Source organism: Protomyctophum bolini (genome assembly GCF_963924005.1).
Source record: "Protomyctophum bolini genome assembly, contig: SCAFFOLD_59, whole genome shotgun sequence".
NCBI classification, from domain to species: domain Eukaryota; kingdom Metazoa; phylum Chordata; class Actinopteri; order Myctophiformes; family Myctophidae; genus Protomyctophum; species Protomyctophum bolini.
Window position 1 is genome coordinate 283,505 of NW_027665443.1, and position 7,972 is coordinate 291,476.

The 7,972-nt window shown below is 41.3% G+C and overlaps 1 long non-coding RNA gene across 1 annotated transcript; it reads left to right on the forward strand.

The window, feature by feature from the left end:
* The first annotated feature begins 3,966 nt into the window (after positions 1–3,966).
* Positions 3,967–6,031, forward strand: LOC308312284. The gene is made up of 4 exons (XR_013963767.1): positions 3,967–4,049; positions 5,413–5,539; positions 5,654–5,731; positions 5,946–6,031. It is a non-coding gene; the product is annotated as an uncharacterized lncRNA (long non-coding RNA).
* Positions 6,032–7,972: the final 1,941 nt, after the last annotated feature.

The following is a 7,972-nucleotide window of genomic DNA, read 5'->3' on the forward strand; positions in this document are numbered from 1 at the left end:
CACTATGCTAAGGACATGCTAAATAAGTCAACTGTCACTAGATGCAAGGCAGTTCTCTCAGAGGCCTGTCTTTGTTATGTAGAGTCAAGGTGTTGGTGGCCTGTTTACATGTTTAAAGTCGGATCCTGGGTCACACCTAAAGAATTTGACATGCGATAAGAACAATTGATCAAGGGCTACAGTGATTTACCTTCCTGGGAGGGGCCAATGCCAGTCTGGGACAATGTGTATTTGTGACTCTGTTTTAAGGCCATTGGTTTTCATTGTAAAGGGGGTCATTCTCTCCGACGGCATTCGCCGTCGGAGGTGAGCTTATGCTACGCTTCACTGCTGTGCTGTACTCTGAATAAACTACTCATGGAACATCGAATCCTGTCTGGCGTTGCACATTTACTCTCCTGGATGGTATAAAATATACAACAATCCGTTATCTGTTTCAACAAGTTTTAGATGGTCATATCTCCTTAAATTATTGTCCAATTTCATTGAATGATACATCACATGAAAGCTTACATTCTGTACTTTAATAATCTGTAATAATCTGTAATCTGTAAAAATCGAGTTGAGGACCAAAGTGCTGGCCTGTGTCACATATATAGTATCACACATTTACGATTAAAATGTTGGGTGGGGGGCTGTAAATAACAGTGACCTGCCCCCTCCATGCATTCCTGGGTTAGGGTTAGCTAATAAAGTAGTAATTCAATCAGCAGTGTTTCAGTCTCTGTTCTGTAGATAAACACTTATTTTTAATCAATGATAAGTAATATAATATAATAATTATAACTACATCACATCGCCTTTCTATCTGCAAACTTCCTTACCCGTCCCAGAGGAAAGCATAATCCAAGTTTGAGATCTCATCTCTGGCTCGTTTGTTTCTTAAGCCATAAATGAGATCAATATGAGGCAAAAAGGAGATATCAGCTTATGGCTCCTGTTTCTCACTTTTTCTGAGAAATAGACTCAGTATGTCTCAGATGGAACCTCTGATGAGCCATACAGGAGATCTCAAAAATGGCTTAAATGTTGCTCAATGTGGCAGCATTTTTGCATCTCAAATGTATGTTTCTCATTTGTTTTCTCCTGAGAAATAGACTCAGTATGTCTCAGATGGAGCTCTGATGAGCTATACAGGAGATCTAAAAAATGGCTTAATGTTGCTCAGTATAGCAGAATTGTTGCATCTCAAATATAGCTCAGAGTGAGAGCTCAACATAATCTCATTTAGAGCTCTTTAATACTGAGATCGATCAAATCGCATAAGACTCAGATAGGCGCCAGCCCAGAGGAAAGCTGGGCCGCATAGCGGCCCGGCCTCTAGTACTAACCTAAAGGGCGAGTTCACGCTGAAACAACAGGTCTGGGAATGCCCATTCCCTCCCATTCACTCCCATTCATTCCCATTCAGTCCCATTCACTCCCATAGTATCAGTCCCATAGTAACAATACCTCCCATTCACTCCCATTCAGTCCCATGCACTCCCATAGTATCAGTCCCATAGTAACAGTACCTCCCTTTCAGTCCCATTCACTCCCATAGTATCAGTCCCATAGTAACAGTACCTCCCTTTCAGTCCCATTCACTCCCATAGTATCAGTCCCATAACAAAAAAAACATTGCATGGATGCATGCACCTGGGACGTATCCTCAGTGATGTATCCTGAGGTCAACGGGGTTTCGGGTCTCTCAACATCATATACCCCTCACTCAGGCGACCCAGCCAGGAGTGATCAAGTCCCGACTTACGTCCCAGTAGCTACCCTCAATCAGTCCCACTGGGAAAAACCAGGATCACACAATCCGTTGGAACTATTCCAGAACTACTCTGCCAGGGCTGGGAGGTACACTTCTGGCACATGGAGGGACTAGGCTCTGTGGGTTGTCTTCTGGCCAGGCCCCTCCTACGTCTCACCAGGTCCACTCCTGCTCTCACCAGGAGTAGAGCGAGGACCTGTGCGTTGCACCAGAGTCCCAGCACCAGACAGTTCATTCAGGAGTGGTGGGAAATGGTTCTGCAGGGTCATGGTGCTGCGGTTCCACTTGCTGCTTGCATGGCCCTTCCAAAGGCCTCACCGAGGGTTGTTGGGCTTCCTCCTCACGGAGGACACATGCTGGGGCGCTGACCCATACTGCTCACCCTGGTGCCGTCTACATTCCGGCTGTCAACCGTCTCTCCGGTGGTCACCAGACTATACCTGGTTGTCACATAGTCTATTCCTATGAGTCACTATAAATAGAAGAACTATACCTAAAAAACATTGCATGGATGCACCTGGGGACGTATCCTCAGTGATGTATCCTGAGGTCAACGGGGTTTCGGGTCTCTCAACATCATACCCCTCAATTCAGTCCCATGCACTCCCATAGTAACAATACCTCCCATTCACTCCATTCAGTCCCATGCACTCCCATAGTATCAGTCCCATAGTAACAATACCTCCCATTCACTCCATTCAGTCCCATGCACTCCCATAGTATCAGTCCCATAGTAACAGTGCCTCCCATTCACTCCATTCAGTCCCATGCACTCCCATAGTATCAGTCCCATTGTAACAGTACCTCCCTTTCACTCCCATTCAGTCCCATTCACTCCCATCCTATCAGTCCCATAGTAACAGTACCTCCCATTCAGTCCTATTCACTCCCATTTTGAAAGGTGTGTTAAAATGGCCTAAGTCACATTTTATTATGACTTAGGCAAAATATAATGGCTCCCTCTTGACATAGGCCATTGTTTTAATAGGGTGTAACAGGAAGGCCTTTTACGTTAGGGCTTGGGTGATTTTACCAGAGGTGGCCAGCATCACCAGGAGGTGATTTAGGCCAAAAACAAATTTTCGGCAAAGTTTAATAAGGTGACGATATGGAATGTCAGAACAGGTCAGCTCCATATATGGAGTATGGCTGTATGGCTATCCAGGGTTTGATGAGGTGAGTGTCGTGATCTTCATTCATATATGGAGACGGCCATATATGGAACGACTGCGTGTCACGAGGCGTGACAGACTGAAGGCCATATATGGAGTGTGTCACAAAGTGTGACAGACAGACGGACAGACTGACTGACATGTTTTGCAGGTTTTCATAGTAATCTGTGACCTACAGTCACAATAACGACATCATATCTCCCACTACAGCACATCTATGCAGGGCATGACAATATGGGCTCTCCATGGACATAAAAGGTACAAGAACTGACAGATAGGAGATCTTTATATATGGGCATAAAATAAATATATATATTTTTTTCTTTTCAAGGTCTGTGTAAACACAAACATTGAAGAAAAAAGTGAGGACGCAAATTGTGATTGGCCAGAATGAGACACAGAGGATGTATGATGACATATGATTATAACAGAGCGCCCCTCATTTCACACATGTGTGATTTCTCTCTCACCCCCATTTTATATTTCATATTAGATTTTATATTTATATCTTAAGTGAGGACGCAAATTGTGATTGGCCAGAATGAGACTCAGAGGATGTATGATGAATAACAGAGCGCCCCTCACTTCACACATGTGTGATTTCCCCCCCCCCCCCCATTTTATATTTCATATTTGATTTTATATTTATATTTTATAAATGAAAAACATTTTTTTCTAGAAATGCTACAAATGTAATCCAGTCATGTGGAAAAAAAACAGCTTTAGGTCAGATATTGTTCTGCATGCTGAAATAACCAATTTCGAAAGCATACCTTTATTTTTATTATATTTTTAACATTTTGGAATAAATTAAAACGGTGAATTAGGCTTAGGACCTGTAGGCATATGCATTTTGATTTAATAATATATAATAAAACTATCTCGTCCGGCAATTGGCCCGCCTCTATGGACCGAATCTCGAACGCCATTGGACAACAAACCGGAAAGGGAAATATCACCCAGAGCGTCTGACGTCACCAACGGACTGAGCATTTGAATTTTGAAATGAAAAGCACTCACAGGACAGGAGAAACACTGCAGGAGAAGATTGTAGAAGAAACAACACAAGTTAACGTCCGAACTAAATGGAATAAACCCCTTCAGGCTGTAGCGAAAAGGTATGTTACAGAACGAGAACTATATAAAGACCCACATTAAGGGAAATATGTTAACAACCGCGAGGTGCATCATTATTATACTATTACTATGAAGTTGCAGCACTGTTAGCAATATGCTAACGTTAGCGTTTAGCTAACATTAGATGGGGGACATCGTCGTCCTATTTGAACAGGTTTGTACTTCACTAAACAGTCATACACTGCACTAGTGTTGTTGGTGAAGTTATTATTTTAATTTGAGATCGTTTTTGGTGAGTCTGTGTTAATTTGAGGGGTTTTGTGGTCAAGTTTAATCCGGTGGTTATTTCTGTTGCAATGAAGGTAGACTTTTTGGCCTCAAATCATTCTTTATTTTAGGATTATGTGTTTAGAACGATTTTTGAGGAACAGTATTTTTGATTGGAAAAACCTTGTGCATATTTCTATGGTCATTTACTGCACTTTAAGCATTTGGATAAAAAACGTTTTACTTAGCACAGCCATATTATGCAACTCAAGTAATGCACTAACCCTGCAGTACATATGCTGGTTTGTTAATTACATCAGTGGTTTTCAACCCTTTTCATATGAAGGACCACTTTATTCACCATTTGATTACATTTAGCCTCTCGGTCCAATTGCATGGTTCATTGCATTTAGGGTCCATTTGTAATACACTTTCAGAGTTAAATTAACATTGGTGTTAATTTAACTGGGGGTCTAAGAGATAGAAATGCTATTAAATGGGGGTCCGTAGACAAATGCATGTCAAATTGGGGGTCCTTGAAATAAAAATGGTTGAAAACCTCTGCTAGAGCCGTGGCATAGCCCTGGCATATCTTTTAAAATGGGGGTATGGGGGCTGTCATTTTGGGGGGGTCCATGACATGAAAATGTTTGGGAACCACTGGCCTACATGTACAGTAGAAAGTGCTTTTATATATTTAGTTTCTAATTGTAACGCACCATTTGCACAAATATATGCAGATATTAGACCGGCAGAAATCCATTCATTATGATTGTGCATTGTGTGGTAAGTGAAACATTTTGGCATGCCCTATGCCAGTGGTTCTCAACCTGTGGGTGGGGACCCCACCTATGACAGTGAAGTGACCATTTATTAGGACTTTCAACACTTGTAATACCTCAAAGAAAGAGTAATAAACTACTGCATCAAAAGTCATCAACAAATTATACTATACTATAAAAACTGGTGAAACATTGGTCAAATTGTCAAATAATATAAGTGTGTGTAATTATCACGTCATGGTTTACATTTTGGTCACTTTAAATATACTTTGACATTAAATTTAGGGGCTTGGTGGCCTGTGTGGCCAGTGTTTAACATATTACTGTCTATCCCCCTTATTTCCCTCCAACTTAGATGATTTAATACTTTCTGGGGGACATACCTGGAGGAGAGACGATCATTACAGAGTATGCTCGGACGAAAAGCCTAACGGATAGCAGAAGGTGTGACATGGTGATTGCACACATGACAAGTGAACATGGTATGTTTTCTGGTAAACATAAAAAGCACCCAATGCACAACAAGAACCGGTTGATTTAGAGTGTGCCAGGCAGGAAGTGTCTGAAACATTTTTGTGTTTGCTTTTTGTTTGCAGGATAATTTGGCTCCGTCATGAAGGGACTGTTGACCCACGAAGAAGCTATGCTCAAAGTCACCATGAAAACCATGAAGAGTAAGTACTCCATAACAATGAGGATTGTTACACTATATACAACATTTGAAAGCATACTATAAATACCAGTTCAAGAAATTCTGCAATTTTTAGTTCTCAATATGTCTTTCAGAAATTCTTCCTTTTAACACATGTCCATATAAGACAAATAGCAATTGTATGATATTCCTGTTAGATATCAACTAGTATGTAAAACAACTCCTCTCCTCTCCAGTTGCCATTTTCACGCTCACCGAGATGGAGGACTTCCTCCGGGAAGCAGCCTGCATGAAGGAGTTCGACCACCAGAATGTCATGAGACTCCTGGGTGAGAGAACAACGCCTTTGTAGTTTGTATAAGTTTGGATTGTTAAACTGCAGTTTACAGCAGCATCATTTCAGACGCAGACAATGTTGCAGATTAGTTGGCTCATCACATGTGCACCTACAGCTATCTCAAGGTACAGCATCAGTATTGCTAATGACAGAACATTGGCATGTGTCTAGCTTGCCTTTGCAAATGGCCCTGGTCAACACTCATTCCAATCAAAAACATAACTAACATGACGTAATCGTGTGTTTTAGTTTTTCCCATCCTCATCTGACATCATGCATTCTCTCATCCGTCTATGAATCAAGGCTCAACTTATGATATCTGAAAAAACTATAACCAATACTAAAACTAGAAATAAAGCTAGTAAATTCCTATGACTAAAACGACTGATTGATAAAATAAAAATGTAACCACTTGAACCCCAGCATCCCTATTCTAAGAGGAGCGTTGGCCAAGAATAGTAGATCCACAAGCTCACATACAACATGCCGCAACATGACATGGTGTGAGCTTGCAGATCAGCCATTTTCGACAAAGACATTCCATGTAGACAGTTGCAACCTCAGCTCCATTTTTATTAAGAATAGGGGGTTTAAGTGGTTAAGCTAATGAACATTTCACAACTGCAACTGCTCCAAATATCATTAAAGTCCATTATAGCCGGTATGTGAACGGGAACAGGAATAGGGGTGTGGTGTGTTTGTTTATGGGGGTACAGGTATGTGATGAAGGTTGGTGTTCTGTGTGTGTGTGTGTGTGTGTGTGTGTGTGTGTGGTGTGTATATACTGTACGTATGCTTTATACTCATTCAAACCAAGCCGGGGTGGGCTGGGCATGGGGAAGCATAATGTAAATTCTATTTGTCATTCGACAGAGCCTAAAGCTCGATCGATGTAAGTGCTCTGCTTTGCTACTCGGTGCGCGTTGAAATTAGGAGATCTTCAAGCTCACAAAGCGTCATACTGGACACGTTGTGAGCTTGTAGATCTGCAATGTTCAACACGACCCGTGGTCTTGCAAATAAATTTGGGTTAAGAAGACATGTAGTCCGTCAGCCGACAGGCTTCTTTTGTTTCAAGTGGGACATTTGGTATATTATTTTTTTATTGGCTGTTATTGGCCTAAAATATTGTCTATACTGTATACATATATTCATGAATCCACTTGCTGACCGGCTGTCACTATTGGACAATCTTTGTTTTCATTAACATCCTATGGCAGGCAAACATTTCAAACTTTCCTTATGCTTTAAGTAGCATGTGACATGTCAAACTAGGGGGCTTTCGTGATTCTGAATCTATTCCAAGCATTAGTTTTGCACGAAAAAACAGCCATAGACGTCATACAAATGTGATGAGGTCAGCACATTTTGTATTTTGTGCAAAAAGAATGCTTGAAATGGATTCAGAATCATGAAATGCGCAATCTTAGCAGGCTATACACATTTTATAAATTATAGGCTATTATTATACAACCTGTAATCAATGCATGGGGTTTTGACTTAGTAGATAAAATGAGGCTGCTGGCTATATTTTCGATAGCTTGCACTCACTGTTAGGAGTATTTGTGTGTTTTCTTGGCATTGGTCACTATTAGATTTCGAGTAATGAATGAAACAGATCAGCAATTAAATTCTACCTTTGCAGTGAAATGAATGTCCAGAAAAATACTACTTGAGGTATATCGTATATTATATTTTTTCTATGATCTCATCAGGTTCATATCTTGCTGAAGCCGCTCCAGGGTGAGATCAACACACTGCCACTCTGGTTCCGGAAGAGCAACCTCGCCCTCAACGTCAACAAGACTAAGGAAACAATCGTGGACTTCAGGAGACAGCAGAAAGTGCGCCCATTCTCATCGATGCCCATGCCCCTTCGATCAGGCGGTGTCACGCCTGCACTAACCAAGAAAAGACCAGCATACA